This window comes from Alosa sapidissima, chromosome 12, assembly GCF_018492685.1.
Source record: "Alosa sapidissima isolate fAloSap1 chromosome 12, fAloSap1.pri, whole genome shotgun sequence".
In the NCBI taxonomy this organism is placed as follows: domain Eukaryota; kingdom Metazoa; phylum Chordata; class Actinopteri; order Clupeiformes; family Clupeidae; genus Alosa; species Alosa sapidissima.
In genome coordinates, this window is record NC_055968.1 from 12,786,343 (window position 1) to 12,811,874 (window position 25,532).

At 46.8% G+C, this 25,532-nt stretch overlaps 1 protein-coding gene across 4 annotated transcripts in view; it reads left to right on the forward strand.

Moving 5' to 3' along the window:
- The first annotated feature begins 4,116 nt into the window (after window positions 1-4,116).
- dab1a (DAB adaptor protein 1a) overlaps window positions 4,117-25,532 on the forward strand; it is a 147,046-nt gene continuing 125,630 nt past the window's right edge. The window contains exon 1 of one of the 4 annotated variants that reach the window (XM_042112018.1): window positions 4,117-4,181. The gene's annotated coding sequence lies outside the window, so the exon portion shown is untranslated. Of the gene's footprint in view, window positions 4,182-9,824; window positions 10,059-10,707; window positions 10,728-15,618; window positions 15,640-25,532 lie in introns of those variants that run through there. The other 3 variants (XM_042112017.1, XM_042112020.1, XM_042112021.1) reach the window with 3 other exon arrangements.

Below are 25,532 nucleotides of genomic sequence, written 5' to 3' on the forward strand. Positions count from 1 at the left end.
TCGCTCTCCTCTCCTCTCCTCTCGCTCTCCTCTGGCTCTCCTGCGGGGGTCTCTCATCACATCAGTGGCTGGGCTGTGTGCGCCATTTGCCTGCACGTCCTTCTCTGTTTGTAAATAAGCCGTCTGCAAAATTAGGCAGGCTAGACCGGGCAAATGACCGTCATCACAGACCTTCACACACATTCCCTAGCTTTGTTTGAGCAATGCAACTGCAAGAAAAACAACAAAATGTACCAACCGCAATTCATCTTCACACGATAACAGCATAAAATGTAGGCATGCCGTGATGCTGCTAATTTTTTAAATGCGAACCCCTCTGCTGGAATGGCTTGCTTTAAAAGGTTGGGGGGGGGGGGGTGGAGGGTGAAGCAGTAGCAATGGCATGGCACTGTGCCAATTTTTGAGAGGCGAGCCGACGAAGCCGGAGGAGGCAAAAGCCCGCAGATCCAATAAATTACACGGCCTTCGGAGGCTCCGTCTACATTAATGGAAGGTGCAGGGATAGTCTCTCCGCTCCTTGGCGAGATGAAGAGGATGAGAAATAACTCTGGACAGCTTCTCACCATTACTTCAGCTCCCAGAGAGTTTTCTTGCCTCTGATTCCCCTCCCTGTCTGCCTGTCTCCAGGAGGCATGGGCGGCTGCGGTGGTAGCGGTCGGCAGTGTCTGCCTCGACGTCGGGGCCCGCTTCACTGATTCGGAAGGGTCACTGGTGTTAATGAGATGCATTCTAAGCATAGGTTGTATGTAAGGAAAATATAGGCTACTTACTACTACTCCAGCAAAGGCTAGACCTGCTTAGGTAAAAACCTGCTAAAACATCCTACTTTATCTGTCTTAACCATATTGCTAACTGTAAATAGTCAGAGTATTAACAATCAGAGTTAGATTGTCAACAATAATAAAGGACTGACTAACGTTTTGAGTTTAATCTACCCGCTAGTTTCAACAGCAGGCTAAATTGTGAAGCAGAGAGATGTCTGAGAGCAGCCAAATGATGTAACTGAGTTACATTAACATTGCATTTTGGGAACTTGCACAGTGATTAAAAGGTGATTAACACTTAGTGAATAGTCAGTTGAGTTTTTAAGAGCCTTAAAAACTGCAGTGCAGTAAAAATTAAATCTCTTATGCAGTGGTATTTTTAAATGGATATATTTATTACATGACTTGAGAGGTGACTTAAATCTTGTTCTATTGCCTTTGAAGGTACACCTTCTTTTACTCAGTGGGTTGGGTGCATTCAGCTGTGCTTGATTCACATTTAGGATATTTTTTCCTTTGTATGTGTGTGTGTGTGTGTGTTTGTTTGTGTGTGTGGTGTGTGTGTGTGTGTGTGTGTGTGTGTGTGTGCAACACACAACAAGGTATAGACTATAAATATCACATATTGGCCCATTGAAATAGTGTGTGATAGTCAAAAGGTGTGTCTGACAGAGTAAGACGATTCTTCCTGTGTATGGTGGTAGGTTTCCAGTACAGGCTGGGACCGCCACAGAGGCACCAGTGTGCCAGAGGCAGACCACAGTGTAGTGTATGTGTGTGTGTAGAGGGGTGGTCACACACATGCTCACAGTGCCGGGATTGCCCGCAAGCTCACAGCGGCTTGTGACGCTAATTAAACTCTTTTGGATGGAGTCGGTCATTAGTGGTGTGTTCCTCTAGTGTTTTCTTGTTTCTCTCCTTTTGTGTGCTCATGCATAAGCATTAGTGTGTGTGTGTGTCTCTGTGTGTGTGTGTGTGTGTGTGTGTGTGTGTGTGTGTGTGTGTGTGTGTGTGTGTGTCTCTCTCTGTGTGCGTGTGTGTGTGCGTGTGTGTGTGTGTGTGTGTGTGTGTGTGTGTGTGTGGGTGGATTTGGTTGTTTTCCTCCGTCCTCCGTTCTCCGTCTAAGTGGAGGAAACCCATTAATCGTGAAGGTGATGCCTGTCTGCGTCAGAGAGGCTAGCCCCTGTGCTTGTCAGCGGGACTCTGATGGCTGTGTGCTCAAGTGTGGAGCACTCATCATGGACAATTAAGAACAAGCGGGGGGGTGGGACACGGACTGTCCGATCTGTGTCCTTGAGAGGACAAGGATGGAAGGGATGGATGGAGAGATGGGTGAGGAGATGGAGAGGATCCTGGATGGTGCTGCTAACAGTTAGCAGTTAGCATAAACTGGCATCGCCGTGCAACGCCGAATTGGACATTCGCACATTGCTGAGGCCACAAAATGGCATTCTGCATCCACAATATCATCAGAAGACCAAAGTCCCAGCGATAAGTAATGATGTCTTTGCTGCTCTTCTGCACCTGCATTTAAATAGATTTTCACCACAGGGCGATAATGGCAGGTCATAACTCACTATTCAAAATTGCCATCATTCGGAGCCTTCTATCGACGGGCTCTTTCACAGAGTGTGTAGTCCTTCAACCTGGGCCGCAATTCACATTCAGAGGGGACACACACTGCAGCACACATGATAAAAGAGCCTGGCTTTATAAGGGATAGAGATCTTGACAATCTTTGCAGCTTGTAGTTAATGATTTATTAATTTCATGTTCTGCTAGCCTGGAATGAATATCCTCTCAATATTTAATATGCCATGCCTTTACACATGATTTCAATAGGGGAATGAAGTATAAAGATGTGCAAAGAAATTATGTTTTGTGTTACCAACACTGGAAAGCAGTGACCTTTGATGTACGAGAATGTGTAGTTTTGGTTGCAAGCATGTGCAAATATGGTGGTAATTAATAAATTATCACAAATATTTCAATATCTTTCCTCGTAGCCACCAGAAATAAGGACACTAGCTGAGGAAGACTTTGAAGACTGTTGTTTTGATTATATTTGAGGACTATTGTAAAAGAACAGTTTTTTTCCCTTTGAAAACAAAGAGCATTGGGTTGCGAACACTAAATATTCTGTATGATAAATGCTCCCTGCGGACACCGCCAGTGCAATGCAGCGACAAACAACTTTATACATAAAAGCATTAGCCATGCTTTTAAAGAACCTCCGAGTCATTCTCCCACCGAAACACTTACTCTGTTATTGTTATGCTTAAACCCTTAACAAGCCTTTTAAATTACTACTTCAATATGAGAGCATCAGAAGCTGATCTTGATTTTTTTACCCTCAAATTCACCCATCAGTGGCCTTTTCAAGCACTAACCTCCAGCTGCGATTGACAGTGTTGTCCATATGACACTTTTTCCGTGGGAGATTAACCTATATCTGGCAGCAATAGGCCCAGCATGCTCCTATTGTTCCAGTAGTATTTACTCATTAGACGCTGCAAGTAGGAATGATTTGGGTGAGTTAATTAAAGGGAGAACAGCTCGCTATGTGCTTTCTCTGACCCACTTCTTTCTTTCTGTCTCTCTCCCGCTCTCTTTCTTATTCTGTCTTTCACACACACACACACACACACACACACACACACACACACACACACACACACACACACTCACACACACCACACCACACACTCACACACACACACTCACTCACACACACACACACACACACACACACTCACTCACTCACACTCTCTCTCTCACACACACACACACACAAACACACACACTCACCACACACACAGTGTAATGAGTCTACTCTGAAGTGTCTGAGATATGGTTCTGTTCTCATTGGTGGAATTCCCTTACTGCTTGTGTGTAGTGTGCATATTATGTGTGCGTTCCTACATTATTTAGCTGAACATTCACATGTACTGTAGCAGCCTTGTTTCTCAACTAAGAATCTGTTTTAATGGCCAAACAATCAAACAATGGGAAAGAGTAGACAGACTGTGGCCTCATTTGAATAATAATGACTGTGAAATATGACTGTATTATCGTGTTATTCAATCCTATTTTCATACAGAGGGCTTAATACACAGCTTGGGGAACTTTTCTATCTTGGTTGAAAAACATGGTGGCACTCACACTCGCCTAATCCAGTGGACTATCCTTTAATTTCTTTCTATGGTCCACCATACCACTGATGTTTCAGGTTCAGTCCCGTAAGCCATATTGTTTTTTCGAGTGAAAGAGAGGATGATCTGGGTGTCCTAACTGACTACTATGCTAGTGTAGCTAAGGGTCTCTGTTAACATGTCTACTCTTCTGTTTTCCCCAGGTGTTTGGTCAACCATTGGGATAAGAACCTCTGATATGGAAGCCAGACACGGTGAAGTTGTGGTGAGTCTTCTTGTTCCATCTTCCTCTACACTCCCTCCTCTTCTTGTGATGTGACCCAGTTGTTTTGTATGTGTGGGTTGGTCCTTAATGCATCGTAGCTAGGTGTGGGAGTGTCACATGCCGTAATAAATCTGCTGACAATCTTGGCAACCAAAAATTCCCAGTGACCATAAAACAGTTGGCTTAGAAACCAAAAATGTTCAACTTCGATAAATCCAGTAACTTTTTTTTATAGGTTTCAGGCTCAAATGCCACCCAAGCTGTCAGTCCCATAGATACACTGAGAGCTGAATCTTCTCTCTCTCCACACTCTCTTCTCTCTCTCCTCCCTTCCCAGTCTGGTCGTACTGCTATTGCGAGGTTGCTCTACAGATTAAAAGCGGTGTTTTCAGCTCTCTCTCATTTTCATACTTCTGTATGTTTTTTTCTTCCTATTCTCTATTTATAACTGAAGTAATGGGCACGAAGCCGGGGGAAGTTTCAGAGTCACTGTTGTGATTCACAAGGTGAAAAGGGGGCAACTGCATTCAAATTGTGGTCTTGACATAAAGGAAACACACACTTCACTGTGAATAATCAACACAGTAAATAGCTGGTTGCCACTTCTTGAGATGTCAATCAAAAGACCCCCGCCTTCATATCTTGCAGCATCTTAAAGTCCCCTGGTGGAATAATGAACTTTTGACTTGACTTTGACTTTGGTGAACTCTGTTGCCTGTCCAGACAACAGGGTTGTGTACATACGGGTTTTGTTTTCAGTGAATAATTGAGGGGAGGAAGCACTTTAATGAAGGACACTTGACTGAGATAGATTACACACGACTGAAATAGATTTCTATTGAACTGAATGAGTCGGAGGTCAGACAGCATGATATGCCTGTCACATAAATCTTTCATGCTTCTCAGTGTGTTTATGACAGAGCCCAAGGCTGGTTCATTAAGAGTCCAAAAGAGGGTTATGTAGAACCATGGCGGTAGTGAAACATGAATGAAGACAACAGGCATTAAAAATTGCTGACGCTGCATTATTCATGGCAAGAGAGTGCAGCAAGAATTGTCTTGTCTGACATCTATGGTATTCTCCCAAAAATAAAAAATACAAACCTAGAAAAGTCAAGCAAGTACGCCTGCAAGGTCAATAGCATGTCATAACAAACAAAACAAAATAGTGTCACTGCCAGGGGAGGGGAGTATGTCATTTTGGATTCTACGAAAAATCTCTGTCTGATTTCTTTGGGTTGACACATCATATTTTGACATATCAAGTAAACAGCATTCGGCTCAAGGTTCTGTTTTGACAGGGCACACAACACTTCCCAAATTGCACTGCATCTTCAAATAATGAGTGCAGTGCAATTGTTTCCAAACTCTGATTTACCTCACTGTTCGACAATAGTCTGATGACAGCTCTTTGATCCCGTCAGAAGTTAAGCGTCAACACTGATATTAAGTTGCAACACAAAAAAACGAGAGAGAGAGAGAGAGAGAGAGAGAGAGAGACAAAGAGAGTGACAGAGAACGCTGCTGGGTTGCTTGCCACAGACTTTTGCCTTCTGAGCCTTTGCATGGAGACTTCTCCTGCTGAGATTCTCCAGTTGCCACACAGAATATATTATCCTAAAGCCGCATAGCACAAGTGCTCGTATCCTTGGGAGATGTCTCCAATATTGTTTTAATGAATCGAGATGGATTGTCTTAGAGGGCATCCCCCAACGAAAGCCACGCCATGAGAATAGAGTAAATACGCGTGACATTTTCTGCGCTGCATGCTCTTCGTCTCTGAGCTATTGCTTCGTCCCATAAGCGAGACACTACCTGTCATCCACGTTCATATTTACGCCCCAAGTTCATGGTGTGTTATTTCCATCTGGTGAAGCACAGGCGGGTGGCGTGGGTTCTATCCAGCCCTTTGTATTTATAGCAAAGATTCTGTCGACTCAATTTTGTGTGTGTGCGTGTGTGTCTGTGTGTGAGTGTGTATGTTTGTGTCTGTGAGAGAGAGAGAGAGAGAGAGAGAGAGAGAGAGAGAGAGAGCGAGAGAGAACAGTGGAGAGCTGAGTCTCTGCTGTAGTAGTGAGTTGTGGTGTGAGGTTGCCCTGAAGCGGATACAGTAGACAGAGGTTTCACGCTGCGCCTCACCCGCTCGCTCTGTCAGCACAGTCAAAACTGCGATCTACTCGCTTAGCAGAATTGTCATACATCACAGACCAGGGAAGAGGGAACCCTCGAAACCGCTGCCGGGGAACTAAGAGCAACTCTGTGGGTGCAGTGTTTATCAGTGCATCTAACTCAATATTAAAACCTGCTCATTCAGTATCCACATTGGTATGTGGTATAGCATGGACTTAGTCACTAATAGCTTTTGTCTGCCTTCCTGCATTTGTATTGTAACCATTTGTAATTTGTCTGCAGTGGCTGTCAGTCGGTGTAGTTTTGTTTCCTCTCATCTCACCCACAGTGTCATTTCCTTATTCATTCCTCCACACATCCATCCTTCCATCGCTGCACATCTTTTGAACTCCTCCTTGACCAATGCTAGCAGTCAGCCTCACATTTGCAGCGCTTTGCTAGATGTTCGATGACAAATGAGCTTTCAGCATGAGGAAGGTTAGCACAGACAGTCCCCTCGCGTGTGTGTACACACACAAACACACACACACACATACACACACACACACACACACACACACACACACACACACACATCTCCCTTCCACGGAGTCACAGCCTGGTCAGGGTTAGAGGAATCTCATTGCTGCATGAGAATGCCTTCTTCAAAAATTCACCTCCAGACCGATCGATAGCTGTCTCTCAGCTCGGCGTCTAACGGGATAATCAAGCGTGCGAGGCGAGATGGGAAAGGTAAGCTGGGCATTTTGGGTACGGCCCTGCCTTTGGGGCTCATCTCTATTCATGTCATTTAAACATGGAGCTTAAGGACCCCATAGCTGTGTGACGGCTACTTTTGACGGGGCCATTCAACAGTAATGTCAACTCCATGGCCACTGCATGATGTGATGAAACCACCTTGGCCATAAGAATGTCACCCATTGCCATTATGACCTATATGCATAGTTATGATCTGAGCTGCTGACACAGTGGATAGATGTTGGAGTGGATGTGCTTTTTTATGCTTTTTGGTTTCACATGTTTTTTGTTTGTCGTTTTTATTTGCCAGCTTTTATCATGTTCCACATGGCATTTAAACGCTCTATTAAATGCACACTGGCATGAGATAATGAATTGAAGTCCTGATGAATAGACATTTCCTAGTTATTGTCATTCTTTGTGCCAGGCCCAGTGGCTTATAATCAGATTTGCTCCAAAAATGCTTACATGTAAGCAGGGTATATTAAAGTGAATAGAATGAGCTAAATAATGACAGTGGAGTATCCAAATGCTGTGTGTGTTTACTGCCCAGATGGCAGCTTGCTTTAGAACAGATCTAGACCTGGCCTGGAATGGATTCATGCCACATACCAGATCAGGGCCAGATCAAGGCTATATGCACCCCATAATTAGTAGCGTTCTATGTAACATTTCTTTCAGAAACCACTGGCAATGCCACAACCCCTTCCCCTGACTGTCCGATTGAATTCTCCCAATTGGCATGGTCTAAATATTACAGGGCATCTTTGGACCAATCATGACCCAAAGCTTCGACCCATTTTGATCCTTTATTTTTTCATGCTCAGTGTGTGTGTGTTTGTGTGTGTGTGTGTGAGTGCCAAGGCAGATATGGGGACAAAGGGGTGTGGTTTGGGATTAAAATCTTGGATATGAAACAGCTGGGCATAAACAAAATGTGGGAACAATGCATGATGTCGCCTCTGAAAGAGAGAGGGAATGGAGGAGGAGGTAGAGAGAATGGAGAGAACAGAGAAACTAAATGAGAGAGAGAGATGCAAGAGTAGCACATGGTGTTGATGCTAAAAATGAGAAGAAGAGTGGATGAGAGCGTGCGGGAGAGATAGTGGGACAGACAGACAGACAGACAAAGAAACCAGTGACCCCCCCCCCCCCCAAAAAAAAAGCAAAGGATGAAAAACAGAGAAATGAGATAGAAATATACATGGAGAAGGATGAGAGAGAACAGCAGAAGCACAACTGGACACAAGAGAGAGAGAGAGAGAGATAGAAAGAGAAGAGAGAGAGAGAGAGAGAGAGAGACAGAGAGAGAGAGAGACAGAGAGAGAGAGAGAGACAGAGAGAGACAGAGAGAGAAAAAAACTGGCAAGGGGATGAACATTTCTGTCCTCTCTTTGTTCAGATCAGAGGGATTGAGTCCACATTCTGCACACCAAATCCAGCAAATGCTGCACCCCACTACACTACACAGAGTTGAAGGGGAGGAGAGAGTGAGAGAGCGAGGGGGAGGGAGAGAAAGTGGGGTGGGGATTTGGGGAATGGGGATGGATGTTTTCTTCTAATATTCTCCCCTTTTGCATCTTTAGACGTGGAGTGACTCTGACAGGAGTCATTTAGTGTAGGCCTACCATATGCCGAGAGGTTTGGATAAATCACCTCTTGGCAGTTTTTTTGTTGTTTATACCTTTGGCTGTATTTGATCTTTGGTTGCAGCCACACATGAATGCTTGGGCAAGTGTTCTCACACACGCAGACATGCATGCACACACACACACACACACACACACACACACACATATATATATACACACAAACAATTGCAGGTACATACTTGCATGTACATGTACAAACAAAACATTTGCTCACTACTAGTCCTACAGACAGGAAAGCTCTGCATCCTCCATGATGGGAGTATGATGCAGATTGTCCAGGACTGGCTTGGCTGTGATAAAGGAGGTATTTCCCTGTCTAAAAGTCCCTCTGCGGGGAGTGGGGGGGGGGCATCTAGCCAACTTCCCTTCCTCCTGAAATGTGGATCAGTGAGGAGGAACACCCCAGGTTCCTGACTCAGCCTCATAACCTTGATTAAGAGTGAAAAGGCTCCGGTGCTGTGGGCGGCCGCTCACTCTCTGACAGCCCAAGCTGAAATCAATACCCTGCATGATGGGGTGACTCACAGGGTTAAAATTAAACTACGCCCCCCCCCCCCACACACACACACCATCCACTGCCATCCAAACCCGTCACAATCACTAATCATTTCAGGAACAAAAGCGGCTGAAGGGTTTTTAATTATAGCCCGATCATTGACAGGTATGTCCTGGTGAGCGCGTGGATGCTTGCGGCAGGCAGGCAGCCGGTCGGCCGGTACTCTGTCCTCATTCTTCTGCGGCGCAGGGAGCTAAGCAGTCGCCTTATGTGGGACACCGCTTAGTTGTTTGCTGTGGTCTTATATTGATGTCATTGTCACAAGAAGTCAAACGCCACTGTGACAGTGCATCAGCACTTTTACCCTCGCTTTTAAAAGAAGACCCACACATCCAGCTCAGAAGCATTGCACCCCCCTTCTCCCCTTTTTCTTTTTATCTTCTTTTGCGCATCTTGGTTTTCGGTGCTGGAACTCTTACTCAGTCACCCCGCCCACTCCTTGCGTTTTCCCCTGAAACCGAGAAATCAGGACAAGTCGGCGCAGAACGGGTTAACGCGCAATCGGGCTCGTGATTGGCTGTGGGATCCGTGGTTTTAGCCACCCTAAGAGAGAGGTAACTAGGCAACTTCAGCGGGAGCAGCGAAAGAAGGGAGCGAAAGGGTCGAAAAGAAACGCAAAAAAAATCTTGACACTCTTTGGCCGCGATGGGAAGGATGTAGTCCAGATTTGTCTGTATGTCCCCGGAATGGGAAACTGGATTACGGTTATAACTGTATGGACCTCGGAGCATCGGGATATATAACTGGATTTTTTTTACTATGAGAAGTATGGGAACCGCACAATCTCACATCAGTCTGAAGGTAGGCATATAGCAAGCGGTAGCAGGTGCACATTGCTATGGACCGCACTGAAAGAGTCTTTAAAAAATATATAATCAAATTAAATTTAGGCTACCTGTGTCTCTTGCTTTATTTTAAAGGTTTTACCGGTTGTATTCTTTGATCTTTGTAAATGGTCGATTGATAGCCTACGTTAGGAATAAGTGAATCAGTTACTATTGCACATTGTTTTAAAGATAATTAAGTTGTCGAAGAGCCTTTTAACATTACATTTTACACAGAAAGAATACTTTATGTGCACCGGCCAACGTTTTATCTTAATTTTAACTCTATCTGCCCCCCTTCTCAAATGAATCGGCATTCAGTGAGTGCAATTGCTGCATTGACATGCTTACTGTTCGGTAACGCGGAGGAATGGTGGTGTATCGATTAATATGTGGATACAAATGTTTATGGCGACATTAAAGTATTATGAAACATTGTTATCGTACCATTGGCAGCATTCAACACTGTGTTTTTCGGTTTGCTATCCTGTGAGCTCTGAGCTCAGCGCAGAGGTTGCGCGGTGCTTTTTGGTCTCTTGAGCTGCTGTGTAGAAATCTCTTGCCCGGGCTTTGAGTAAGCACTCCGTCGTGCGGCACATCTCTGCTGTTGCTGTAGATGTGTGTCGAAAGGGCTCAAACGATAAAGGTAACGCTAAAGAATTATCTCACGAACTATGATGTGGAAGAAGTTGGTTAGCTTTTTGCGCAGATATGTTGTAGGCAATGGCACTGGAGTCACGATGGCAGAAGACTCTAGCCTGGTGATTGAGTTTGCAGGGGCTCCGCTGCATTTTAAACCTGCATTAATCGTAGCGTCCCGGTGGTGGAAGATAGCTTCGCGGGGAGAGCCGCTTTCCCCCGGGCTGGCCACAAATCATTTGTCCATGAATAAACGCACTCGTAGCCTACCTTATTTGTGATAGTTTTGGTTGGTTGTTTTTTAATACACGAAAGGACCATGCCCCATTACTTATGTTCGAAATGCTTACGTTACACGCGAGTTGATGTGACAGAAGACATTGCTTGGGCTATGTTTCGCTGTGGGTAGTGGGGGGGTTATGATCTTTTAGTCGCAGGGGTGGGGGTGGGTGGATCTCCCGACTCTAGCAGGGGGCTGGCGGGCCGATTGTGCCGGGAACAACTGCGGCATGTCACTTCGCCGTGATTCCGCCGGGAGCAGCAAACGTGGTGGTGAGCACCCTTGCGAGCTCCCGGAGTCTAGAGCAACGAGTGCCCGCCCGGTACCCTACTGTTACGATACGCGTGCGTACTCTGGCATATGTTTTGCTGTACACGATGTACCGCTTTCTGTCGTGAAACATGGTGCTTTATTGTTACATAATTTAAAAATAAATACAGCGAAGCTTACTTAAACTCTGTGCACAATCACGATGTTTGTGCATGCACCCTCCCCTGTATTGACATCCATATGGAACAATTCTGACGTAGAGCTGGCCCATACATTTCACGCTTTATTATTTCAAGCAGGTAGCTGTTTCAGTCATTGACAGCATCGTGACATGTCAGTAAGCACGAGTAACAAACACAAATCTGCCATCATTAAGGGCCTCAAGGCTTCCCTATGTCGGTCACAGTTCAAAGGTCAGTGGTGTAGGTCATAAATGTTTCTGGCTGAGTTTGATCCTACTCTTTCCTATAGGCCACAATCAGTATTAAAGACCTAAGAGAGGCGTGGAAATGTGTGTTAACTGGAACCGCAATTGTCTTTCAAACTGACAGGTCTGGCAGGCAGACCCCCAGACTCCAGCCCCTGAGTGGTGGGCCCATATTGGGAGGTGGGTGGATGGGTGAATGGGGTTGGGGGTTGGGGCTGAGGAGGTTAGAGATGTAGAACCCCCAGCCTGTTCTCCATCCTGTCTCCTTCCAGAGGGTTTGGACAGGCGGGACCCGTGTTCGTGTGTATGTTTCTGGATCAGTCTGCGGGCGGCGGCAATGCCAGGGGTGTGTGTGTGTGTGTGGTGTGTATACTGTAATGTAGGTAGAGTGTGTGTGTGCTCTGTCTTCTGGACTTTTCCCCACGTTCCTAGCCACGGGAAGGCCATTTACTTCAGCTTGAGCAAGCCCAGCAGGTGACGGTGCGTCTCCATAGAAACGTGGCGCATAGTGAGTGTTAACCCACAAAGGCAACATTGTCTTGCTCTCTTCTCTTGCTCTCCCATTCACGCTAGTTATTCTCAGTTTGATTTGGGGTCGACAGGAGAGCGGCGGGCTGCAGATCCTTGGGAGGCATCTGTTGGCAAACGTTGTCACAGGCTGCGTAATTTCACTCTGTGGATGGGCAAAGCCAGAGGCTGTGAGGCAGTAGCATGCTAGCTGTGAGGCTATTTCCCCTTTTCCCATCTATACCAGGCATAGTATGTGTATATGCATGCGTGCGTGTGTGGATCCTGGTTGAATCTTTTGGTATTTCTCTTTGAATCGTCTGGTGGATTCTGAGGATTTTGTGTTTTACATCATTCATTTAAGACACTGGGTTTTACTGCATAAGACACCTGTTGTTCCTGTTGCTCACAGGATTGAATCTGTTACATCGCCTGGAAGAAGCTATGATCTGTGTTGCTGTTAGGCCATCCGTGATTGATCTGCAGTAACTGATATGGGAAGCTGATTGATCTAAACACATGTTGTTCAATCCATGAATAATGAATAAACATCAATAAAAAGACAAGCATCTGACTAATTCAATATTTCTCCAGCTTTGGACCATTGAACATAAACAGAATTGTATTCATTTTTAAATAGATAGGCCACTACATCAGAACCCCTGTGTTAACCCCAGAATGAACTGTCTGGCTACTAATGTGTTTTTTTGTATTTGCCTAGTCATTCCACAGAACATTTTGTAGAGATGTAATGGGTAAATTCAAACTGAAAATGGGGAGCTAAGTTTTCCCTTCTCAGTAGCCTTGCCTGGCAGTTTTGGAGTAGTTAAGGGGGTTGTTTGCTGTGGCACTTGAGTGGCTTACCTCAGTCACCACCAGAGCGTCCGAGAATGATATAGCCTCTCCCCAGGAAATCCCTTTCCTGGCCCTGTGTATTGACTGCCCGCTTCCAGGCCCTTGTCATTGATCCCTTGGCGAGGCGTGACATTATCAGCCTCCCCTAATTAAAAGTCAGCTATGCTGCCACAGAACCAACGCGGTGGTGGTGGTGGAGGTCTTCAAGAGCTAGCGCGCTGCACTGCTACCGCTAATATTGTTTAGCCACCACGCTAATAAAAGATAATACAGAATGCTGCACTCTGGCTGAATGCTGCAGCTGTGTAATTACCATTAGCGCTAATAGCAGGGTCACACATCCCGGTCCTTTGTCTCTCTTTGGCTGGAATTGAAAAGTACTTTACTGCTGCTGCTACAGTTAGCCTTGGTTAGGAAGCTGAAGCAGGAAGTGAACAGTGTAGGGGGGGTATTGGGGCATGATTAAGGGCTATCGGTTTAATCAGTCCAGCCGTGTTGATCCTCTGAAGAAGGACACTTCATTATTCCTCTCAATGGGACTCTGTGGTCTTATCACTGATCAAGTGACCTCCCCACAAGTGCCATTTAGTGGTCATGATGCTCCTGGTGTCTCCTATTCATCTGTGTTAGATGCTGAATGGATGGACAGTAAATGAGGAGGGGATATGGTAAGAGAGGGACCTTGTGTTGAAGTACCCAACAGAATTCATTTGTTTGTTCAGGAGGACATGGGCATGTTTATTCTGTAGCCTGACGAGTTGTCTGCCGTTAGTTTGAATACATTGAAGCATTATGACAAATATGGCCCTGTTTGACATTGAAGGACTTTATATTCCTGACTTGATATTCCTGTCCATGTTCTTTCCTAAATCTATGGATAACATAAACATGCAATAGATTCAAGTTCAAATAAATAATGAGCATGTCTTGTGCTGATCGATTTGAATATGTGTGTGTGTGTGTGTGTGTGTGTGTGTGTATGTGTGTGTATTTGTGATGGCCAGAGCAGTGCAAAGGCACTCTCTCTAACCCATGCAAAGAGATGTCCTGCTAATCTGGCCCATAATCTTCTTAAAACACTCACAATCTGTCTGTGCCCTGTGGATTTGGGTATGAAGTGAAACATCCGCATCAGCAGATCGCAGCTTGTGCGCACACACACACACACACACACACAGACACTCAGAGACTAACAGACTAACAGACATGCAGACACAAACAAACACACACACACACACACACACACACACACACACACACACACACACACACACACACACACACAGGCACTCGGAGAGAGAGAGAACGAGTAAATGTATATTCACAAAAATTGCTCATATTCGCTCACACTTAACGCAGTGCAATGAATCTCCAGGCTCAGACAATGAGCCAGCCCTTGTCCTCCTCCTCTTCCTCCTCCCCTTCCAGAGCGGAAGCGACCTTATGTGATTTTAGCCCCGGCATACTTTTCATTTAGCAAATGACCCTCTCTTTCAATTAGAGTATGCCTCTCCTGCTTCCAGAGCCATATCATAGATGGCACCCGCCACCGGCCTCTCATTCCTCATAAGTGGTTCTGGGTATAGTGGAGGGGAGTGTGTGTGTGTGTGTGTGTGTGTGTGTGTTTGTGTGTGTGTGTGTGTGTGGGGGGGGGGTAGTAGCCCTTCCACTTGACCCATGGAGCGTGGCGCTTGTGTTTTATTACTGAGGAGTGTAAGTGTTGTTAGTGTTCCTCTGCCTGGTGTTGTTGATTGGAGGGTTTTGATTAGAGTTGGATGGGGGTGGATGAGAGGATGAGACTGAGGATGATGATGATCACGTCTAAAGTCTTACATTTATAAAATGGAGTCAGAGGTTTGGCAATGGAAGAGGAAAGCCAGTGGAATGTGTGTTTGTGTTTGTGTTTGTGTGTGTGTGTGTGTGTGTGTGTGTGTGTGTGTGTGTGTGTGTGTGTGTGGTTTCTCCTTTGGTCATGTTGGAATTAGATTGTGCCCTACTACCCTATTGAAAATTACATTTCTTCTTTATTTCAGTAGTAGCCCGCAGAAGTGCATTATCATGGACTCCTCAAAAAGTGTGGATACACTTGCCGGGAAAGAGCAAGTGTGTATCTATTTACGTGAGTGAGAGTGCAAGGGGGAGGCAGAGAGAGAGAGAGGCAGCAAGAGGGAAAGAGAGAAGGGATTTTAGAGCATGTCTGTTTACAGATGGAAGCTTATTTTAAGTAGCTGTAGGCTTTAGCGCCTCAATGATGGTCTTCCCCAGTTTCTTCGCCTCCTATTGAAAAACATAGTGACTCTTTCTCTCTCTCTCCCTCTCTCTCTCTGTCTCTCTCTCTCTCTCTCTCTCTCCACCCCGTTTCGGAGTAGGTCTCTAACCTGCTCCAGGGAGCTCCAGGGCCCCTCCCCTCTTGCCTTTGAAGTGAAGATTACCTCTACGAGACGCAGACAAGGTGGCATCTATTATTTTTTTCAATTTCATTTGGAATGGGGGCAGAGAAAAAAAGAAGGGAAAAAAAGCGCGTCACCAGCACACCCTCCTCAAATCCTAAACCAGGCATTCAGCGCCACATCTGTCATAGTAAGTCTGCTGGAATGCAAAGCTTCAGTGATTTCAACTTCTGTCCCTCCCCCTATGCCCTCCTCCACCAACCAAAAAAAAAAAAGAAAAAAGGAAAAATTCAATGGTTGATAATTCGGTCTCGGGAGAGGGTGTGTGTGTGATGGGGGGGATTCTTGAACGATTTCCCAGCATTGCGTTGTGGTGCCTGCCTGGCAAACAAAGGTGGAGTGGGGGCTCTGTGTTTAAGGGTGGCATATGCAGAAGTCACAGGGTATTAGCACATCAATTAACTCACTTCTTTTTACACGCTTTTCGCAAACACGACCCCAGCACAGTGGGTGATGCACACAGGCATACACATGCACACACACACACACACACACACACGCACACACACAGGCGGGCATGCAAATTCACCCATGCACACACGCAAATGAATTCTGTCTCTTTCTCTCTCTCTCTCTCTCTTTCTCTCTCTCTTACACACACACACACACACTCAGACTAAAGTGTGGATGCTGTCGACAGACATGGAGTTTCCTCATTTAGGATGAGATTTTTGTTGCTCTGCAAGGCCCCAGTGGTGCTGCGCATTTCCTTCGACATTTGATGCCAATATAGAAAGCAGATGGGGAAGAGAGAAAAATGACAATGTATGCTATTTTCTCCCTCTTTGTACCTTTTTGTACCAGAGAGCCACACGGTTTACCTCTTTTTTTGTCTCACAAACTCCTTCGTTCCACGGGCACAAAGGAGACTTGATGCCACTGCTTGTTATTCACATGAGTGAAAGGGGCTGTGATATTCTATATTTCCCAGTGGTGTTCCTCCGCTGGTTCTCTCCAGCACTTTTCTGTTACCATCTTTTGTTGCCTCAGAATAAGCCAGGACTCTCAGAAGCTGAGGCTCCAGTAAGAAACAAAATGGCTCCCTCAGGACCTCTGCTCTGCCGAGCGCCTCCATTGTTACTCGGCAAAAAAGGGAGTCTCTAATTAGTTCTACTTTCACCAAAAAAAAAAAAAAAAAAATATATATATATATATATATATATATATATATATATAAAATAAAGAAATGGCATTTTATCTTCAGCCATCCCTTAGCTTGACTTGACTTGCTTTCTTTTGCTCTCATCTCAGAGATGTGCCTCTGGAGTTGGTGGGTTAATATGCGCGTTTGGCCTCCTAGGCCCTCCCCAGTGGCTCTTCAGTGTCTGGGCTGAAATTGGTTTATGTCTAATAAGAGGGGAGATGGGGGAGATGTGTGAGGGGTTCCAGGAAGAAGGAAGTGTGTGTGGGCGGGTGAATGGGGGGATGGTGGTGTGGGTGGATGGTTAAGAGGTTTGAGAAATCGGATAAAGACGCTGTTACCTAGAGGGTCCTGGCTGTCAGAATGGGTGTCATGCTGTAACCGAGGTAACGTTTGACACTTTTCCCCCACCAATGTTGCATACTCTCTCTGCTATCTGTCTCTGTCTATCTTTGTGTGGGGAGTGGGGAGAAGAGTTTAGAAAGATACCATACATTAATGATTTAGACTTTAGTCTAATGCTACTGGGGGGGAATGGAGACAAAGTCTGCATTTCAACTAGCTCACATCCACACCTGGCACTCAGCATGCTCATCTGAAATGATCTGTATGGGCAAGAGTTCTCCTGTTACCATTATCAGCTAGTCTGTTACATTTTCTCTGAACCTCTGAAAATAATTTTTAAAATTAACCCTCAAACGAAATTTGTCACATTGTATCCCAGCCAAATAGTTGACTGGCCTTTGGGTTGTCTTGTAAATTGATGTTGGTATTGTCACACAGTGGAGACTTTGTACTACTGCTCTGCGTTCTGGCTCAATCGCTTCTCCCTCTGGGCAGTGTTTGATAGAATATTCATTCCGAGCTTGTCCAGCTGGATACCTACTGGCAATGAAAACAGAGTGACAAATGTGTGCTGACATGAGTGCCGCATTTGTTGGTGTGTGTGTGTGTGTGTGTCTGTGTGTGTCTTAACATGTGCATTTTCTTTCTCGTTTAATTGTTAATTGTGTATGAAGCTGGGTACTATTGGGGTTTGTCACTATGCGTGTCAGGGCCTTCTTTTATTAATTACAATGTGTGTGCGTGTGTGTGCATGTGTGTGTGTGTGTGTGTGTGTGCTCATATGTGTGTGTGTGCTCACAGCCTATATTCTAATGGTATAATATGCATGAGTAGAGATGAGTGTGTGGAGTGTGTGTGGTGTCATTCCTCCGTGCTTTGCCAGGGGTGTCCTTTGCAGGGGAACATCTGGAGCGTGCAGGGGGCATCCTCCGCACTCCTCCCCAGGAGAGGAGCAGCCAAGTTGGGCTTGGGCTCGTCATGGTGCTCCCTGCCTCAGCTGGCTGCCAGGAGCGCTGGGTGGAGGAAGGAGCAGGCAACCATGCTGACAGATGCTTCAGCGAGCAGAGCCCTACCCCCCCAAACCAGAGCTACCATTTCATCATTCCATCTCTCTCTCTCTCTCTCTCTCTCTCTCTCTGTTTCTCTCTCTGTCTCTCTCTCTTTCTCTCTCTCCCCCCCTCTTTAACTCTTGCTTCTCATTCCTTTTGAACAAGTTTTCTTGAAGAATCCTCCCTCATTTGAATGAACCTCTTTCGTCTCTCTATTTTTCTCTATATACTTGAACTCCTAACATTCTCTCTCTCTCTCTCTTTCACACACACACACTCATCTCTCTCATGAACCATTCATAAGCAATTGGCCCTGTTCTTGATGAAGGTGGTGGTGGTAGTGGTGGTAGAGGGGGTTCGATCAAAAGATGGAATTCAACCTGATGTAGCGCACAGAGAACAGGTCCCCCGGTGTGTGGAATGAGGTTATAGTAACTCAGTCAGACAGGGCCAGCTAGGGGACATCATTAGAGTGCCATATCTGTGACTTCAGTCACAGCCTCCTTTTCAACCCTGTTTTTTTTTTTTTACTCCCTGACCGCTTTTGGTAGTGGCTACCAATCTTTTTCACGTCCTCATACGGAGAGTAACCGACACGGCTCCAGTTCTGCCCGAGCCACCGAGCCTTGGCCTTTTTTTCTGTTTGGTGAATGGCTGCGTGGCAAATGCACTGTGTGGCTTGCTCTTTTGGTCGGGGATCACAATGCATCTGGCTGTACAAAATTGCTTTTTACACGTTCCCTGTTCCTTACTACTCTCCCGAGCATGTTGGGTAGGAAATGACTTGGCTTCGCTCCCCTCGTGTAGGCTCCACCAGAGAGGGAAGATCCGTCTGCGTCTGTATCTATTTTTTTCCTTCTTATCACCCACCACAGAAAGGAGGGCCGCTTGTGTACATGTCAGAAATTGAAGAGGGTGGAGGAGAAGAGAGTGGTGAAGGGCCAAGGAATTCTATATTTATTTATTTTATTCTCCTTTTTTATTTCCTTTTTTTTTCATTGTTTGAGTTTTGCGATATGAAAGTGCTAGCCCACACTGTCAGAGCGATAACAGCCCAATCTGGACCAGGCTCTTCATCTCGCCGACACAGAGACTTTGATGCTGCCGTACACTCAAGATTGTCCATCCGTCTGTGTGTGTGTGTGTGTGTGTGTGTGTGTGTGTGTGTGTGTGTAATTCTCAATCATGTTTGTGTTTTTATGTGTAGTATTATGTCCATTGTATGTGTGTTTGCAGAGTTTTGCAATGTGTGTACTGGGGGGCCATCATGTCGTGTAATGTTTGTGTGTGTGTGTGTGTGTATGTAAGAGAGAGAGAGAGAGAGAGAGAGAGAGAGAGAGATTCTGTTTGTCTCTTTATCAGTGCAGCTCGGCTCACTGAGCAAACAGGATAAATGGAGCTGCAGCGACTGAGGCCGCACCAGAAGCTTGATGTCAGACTCACAGAGACAGAGAAAGGGAGAGAGAGAAATGGAGAGGAATGAAAGAGAGAGACAGAGATGAGGGGGGAGGGGATGCAGAGAGAGAGAGGAAGGGAGAGATAGGGGGTGGGGGAGATAGAGAAAACGGAGTGAGAGAGAAAAGCGAGAGGAATGCAAAAAGACAGAGGGTGAGAGAAAGAGAGAAGGGGATGAATGGAATGCTGGCTGAGGATTTGGGGAGAGATGAAAGCAGCGAATGAGGAATGGTGGATGGCGAGATGGAGAGAGAGGTGGAGATGGAAGAAGAGAGAGTCATGATGGAGAGGGGAGCTCGTAAGAGAGAGAGAGAGAGAGAGAGAGAGAGAGAGAGAGAGAGAGAGAGAGAGAGAGAGAGAGAGAGAGAGAGAGAGAGAGAGAGAGAGAGAGAGAGAGAGAGAGAGAGAGATAAATTGGTGAAAAGAAATGGATGGATGGATGAGGTGTAAAGGAGGGAGACGTGGAGACAAAGGTGCATTAGGAAATGAGATGGAGGGGCCAATGAGAAGAGCAAATAGATGAGGGTGCAACGCAGAGGAGAGGCTTTCAGGAAGTGAGATAAATGCACTGAATCAGGCTGGCTGAAGGAATCGGAGAGATAGGGATGAGGATGCGCATGGGGCTGTGGATGTGGGGTAGGGATGGGGGGTAGGGATGGGGATGTGGGGTAGGGATGGGGGGGTAGGGATGTGGGGTAGGGATGTGGGGTAGGGATGGGGATGGGGGGTAGGGATAGGGATGTGGGGTAGGGATGTGGGGTAGGGATGTGGGGTAGGGATGGGGATGTGGGGTAGGGATGTGGGGTAGGGGAGGGATGTGGGGTAGGAAAGGGATGTGGGGTAAGGATGTGGGGTAGGGGAGGGATGTGGGGTAGGGGAGGGATGTGGGGTGGGGATGTGGGGTAGGGGATGTGGGGTAGGGATGGGGGATGGTGGGGTAGGGATGTGGGGTAGGGATGTGGGGATGTGGGGTAGGGATGTGGGGATGTGGGGTAGGGATGTGGGGTGGGGATGTGGGGTAGGGATGTGGGGTAGGGGAGGGATGTGGGGTAGGGATGTGGGGATGTGGGGTAGGGATGTGGGGTGGGGATGTGGGGTAGGGGAGGGATGTGGGGTAGGGATGTGGGGATGTGGGGTAGGGATGTGGGGTGGGGATGTGGGGTAGGGATGTGGGGTAGGGGAGGGATGTGGGGTAGGGATGTGGGGTAGGGATGTGGGGTAGGGGAGGGATGTGGGGTAGGGATGTGGGGTAGGGATGTGGGGATGGGAGCGGCAGGTGAGATGAGAATGAAAAGGAAAGTGGTTGTATGCTTATAGAGAAATGGGGAGTCTTGTGCTCATAATCCCCCTTTTCTGATCTGAAACGAACCAGAGAAAGAGAATAATACTCTGAAGGAATTTCCCCTCTCTCGGCGATCAAAAGCAGCATCTACGGGCGAATCGCTGTGAACGCGTGCTCTTGTGATCTTCTATAACTCATGAATTTCCCAGTCTCCTTCCAAGTCGTCGAGTCTCGAAGATTATCCACTTACATGAAGAAAAAAAATAAGTAAAGGGAAAACCCTTTTTCTAGTTTGGAGTGTTAGGTAGTAATCTCATCGACATAGCACTTCAGATGTGGTGCATTGCATTGGTACTGCAGAGAGAGAGAGAGAGAGAGAGAGAGAGGCCTAGTGGTCTCCTCAATGCCACCTTATAGGTCACCTCTATTCGGGCGGCAGCCAGTTAATGAGGAACCTAAATGGCTTCATCTGTCCTCAGCGCATCTTATAGACCATAAGACAAGCCTCTCACTCCTCCATCACCGAGTGCCTCATCGATAAAGAGAAGTGGGTGATCGCTCTCTTCCTCTCCTCCTCTCCGCCTCTTTTTCTTGTCTTTCTATCTCTATAGAAGTGGGTGTGGGTGGGTGGGAGTATCAGTGAGGATGGGGAAACAGAGACAGAGAGAGAGAGAGAGAGAGAGAGAGAGAGAGAGAAAAGCTCATCTGTCCTTCCTTCTCTCCTTCCCTCCCCATGTGGAATAGAGTTTTCAATCATAGGCTCTCAGGTCATTTGTCCTCCTTGATGGAGCTCCACTGAGTGCCCCCCTCCCTTCGCCACACACACATCCTCAGAAGGGCACACTCCTGGAAGAGGACTCCACACTCCAATGATTTCTTTTCACCACAAGCCTTTGTTCTAATCGCTCACAAACACTAGGACAAATAGGAACCAATAACACATTTTGTGTGTGTGTGTGTGTGTGTGTGTGTGTGTGTGTGTGTGTGTGTGTGTGTGTGTGTGTGTGTGTCAGGGGAGAATTTATGAGAGAACATGCTTCCTAAGTGAATGAGTCAATGACATCCCCCGACCCCCCACTCAGAGAAAAGTCAGTGTACCCCCTCCCACCTGAGACCCCCCATCAAGATGGACCCACAAACACCAAAGAAGTCTCAACCCCCCCCCCCCCCCCCCCCCCCCCCATTCTTGAGTTTGGAGATAGCTCGTCTTCAATTATTCTGCTACGTTAATGGCATTAATCTGGTGCAGATAAAAACAGGCCCCGCATAGAGACACATCTCCCTCACACAGATGCACTTTGATTAGTTGTGTGTGTGTGTGTGTGTGTGTGTGTGCGCGCGTGTGTGTGTGCGTGCGTGGTGTGTGTGAGTTGGGAAAGCGAGGGGGATGTTAAGAACCCATCTGCATTAAACGAAACACTTCAGCACAGAGACGGCGAAGATTAAGACACACTCCACACCGAGATAGGTGTGAGCAGTCATAGCTCGACTGGGTTAAACGCCTCCCCAATCAGAGGAGGGGTGACTGAGAAGAGACCCCACACAGTGAGCCCTGCTAAGAGGAGAGAGATAGAGAGAGAGAGATAGAGAGAGAGAGATAGAGAGAGGAGAGAGAGAGAGAGAGAGAGAGAGAGAGAGAGGAGAGAGAGAGAGAGAGAGGGGGGGGGGGGGAGAGGGGAAAAAAGAAAGAGCCATAAAGTGGGATTAGTGGAATTGAGCAAATCTAAAGACCATCAGGATTAAATGGGAGCGAAATGATTTGGTGGGTGACGAAGTGGTGATGCCGCCGACAGCTGTGTAAGTGTGTGTGTGTGTGTGTGTGTGTGTGAGTGTGAGTGTGTGTGTGTGTGTGTGTGTGTGTGTCATTCACAAGTGGGGGCTCCCCCACCCCTTTTCTCTGTTCTAATGAAAAATCCCTGATGCGGCTGGACTTGCGAGCATGACAGGAATGAGTTGAGGTGTGAGTGTGTGTGTGTACATATATTTGTGTGTAAGTGTGTGTGTGCCGTGTGTGTGTGTGTGTGTGTGTGTGTGTGTGTGTGGGGTGGGGGGGTTGTGCCTTGTTGAGATGAGGTGATTGGAAAGGAGTGGAGCCCAGTGGATATTGAGAGATGGATGGGTGGATGGATGGGTGGGTGGGAGGAGGGGGGTTGTGGATGCGCTTGTTGGCTGGCGGCCTGAAAGGTGCTGGGTACAGATAACCTGGCGAACATGTGTTCGTGTCACAAGTGTGTCTATGGTTGGTGAGCTCCAGAATGGCAGTAATTATCTCTCTTGTGTGTGGAGAGAAATGAAGTGCTCGGTCTAGCATGCATCATTTAGAGTGGGCCTTGGGGATGTGTGTGTGTGTGTGTGTGTGTGTGTGTGTGTGTGTGTGTGTGTGTGTGTGTGTGTGTGTTCAGAAAGGGGAGGTTGTGTTTGAGGAAGACACTTGCTCTCTATTCTCAGGCTTTACTGAGATGTCAGTTGTTGGGATGAAACCATTGCATCATCGTTACCAACCTCTCCCTTTCCCCTACACTGCTTTCCCTCCATTACAATGCAGCATGTGACAGTCATACCACCATGCCAGAGCAATCACAACTCAGACAATTACACACAATAATACAAGAGCACACCTCTACAAAGCTGCTTCCCTCAAGGATAATGTCAGTGTGCTAACCTATCCTGTGCCATAGTCTGAAGCGTCTAATTGTACTTTGTACTTTGTAATTGGCAAGAGAGAGAGAGATGGAGAGAGAGAAAGAGAGAGAGAGAGAGACTCTCATTGGCTGGTCTGCCATTTACCCAGCCGGGCTTAGTAAGCACGGCTGGCTTCACCAAAGGGAGCGATGGCTTCCGGCACATTCTCGCTGTAAAAAGCTCTTCAGGTTCCAATCGCAGACGTGGTCGCCGGCCCATAAAACACGGCCATTTCATCATGTCCAAGAGCCCCGGCGAGGTGCTGAGATGGAACAATGCGGCGACTGTCGAGAGAGAAAAAGCCACTGTGTGCATCCGTGAGAGAGTGAGAGATGAAAGTATTGAGTATTTGGAAAGCAAGTGAGAGAGAGTGAGTGACGGAGAGAGAGAGAGTGAGATTGAATGACACAGAGAGAAAGAGGAATAGAAAGCGAGTGTGTGTGTGTGTGTGTGTGTGTGTGTGTGTGTGTGTGTGTGTGTACGCATATATGTATGGTATGGGTAGTAGGATGAAGAGCCTGAGCGAAGTGAAAAATGGTCGTGATTGTCATTGACTGCCACACTAAATTCAGCTGAATTATTAGCCCGAGCCCACCATGAAGGATCCGCAGAATTATTTGCCGGCATCGACCCCCTGCTCTCTCGTATGAGCAGTCAGAAATCCGATTGACTGAGCGGCTGATATGCACGGCACCCTCTCATCCGCACAGAAATGGCCTTCAATTTCAATGAGATTCACAGGCTGGAAAGCGATTATTGGCAAATGTTTTTTCCCCTTCTTCTCCCCCCCTCTCCTCTTAAATAATGTGTTTCTCCCTCCCTCCTCTCTCTCTCTCTCTCTCTCTCTCTCTCTCTCTCTGTCTGTCTCCTGCCGGCTGTCGTGCAGGTGTGTAAATGGCTGTGTAAAAGAGCAAGCGTGCAGCGGAGCAGAATAACACACAGCAAAAGACACGCCGAGGATGAGAAAGGAGGGGAAAAAAATTAAATGGCCTTTTGCACGGGTGTCTGTGTGGCTCCTTGAGCAGTAAAACACTTTGGGCATGGTGGCCCCTCAACTGATGACACTGGAGCGATCTGGTTCTGAAGTACCCCATCCCAGTTCCCCACAGGGAGCACACTTCAGGGCCTGGGAGAGCATCCTCAACAGGGACAGGGATCCAAACCGGTGGCTAGGGGATAGTGGAACCGACATCTGACCTCCACTAAATTCAGCAGACCCCCACCAGAGGAGCATAGTGTTGGTAGCGCAGCGCGATAAAAACCTAGTGAACACTCTTCACTATAGACCCATAGTGAAAGCATCAGTCTCCCTACATGATTAGCAGAGTCTCTACAGATGAGGGCCTGATGAAAACACAATTAGTTAAGGTGCATTTTTACATCAAAAGCCCTTTAATATCAGCTTCTATATAATTAGCTCCTGTGTTATGTTCGTGGGGGGGAAAATTCTTCATGTGGTCGAATAGCAGCATCGCTCATTTCGTGCAAATTTCCGAACAAAGCTCGTGGATGTGATAGTTACATGGCTGGTGCATGGAGTAAAGTGCAGTGTTAGTATCCAGTCCAGGGGCCGTGGCTGAGGCTGTGTTTGCAGATTCTCTGTGGTGAGGTGGAGGAAGCCGCTACTTTATGCATGCGTTTATGCGGCCATCACCTCACAGGCCGAGTGATGTATGCTGGTGCCAGAGGCTTTAGTGCTGTGCCTCTCCCCTGGGTGAGTGTGTAAATCGTTCTCCCTCTTCCTCTCTCTCTTCCTCTCCCTCTTCCTCTCTCTCTTCCTCTCTCTCTCTCTTTCTCTCTTTATTCCGCCATCCCACAACCTGCTAGCCATGCTTGTGCTGAGACTTCCATGCTGTACATTGCAGTGTCTTTCTTTCCTTCCATCTTTCTTTCTTTCTTTCTTTCTTTCTTTCTTTCTTTCTCCCTCTTAATGATTCCCTACCGTTCTGTCTGCCTTGCTTTCTTTCCTGTTCCTTCTCCTTTGCTTTCTTCCTCTCTCGCTGTCCTTCTCTCAGTCTTTCTTTCTCTTTCTCTCCACCCATCCACCTCTGCTTGTTTTCTCGCCTGCT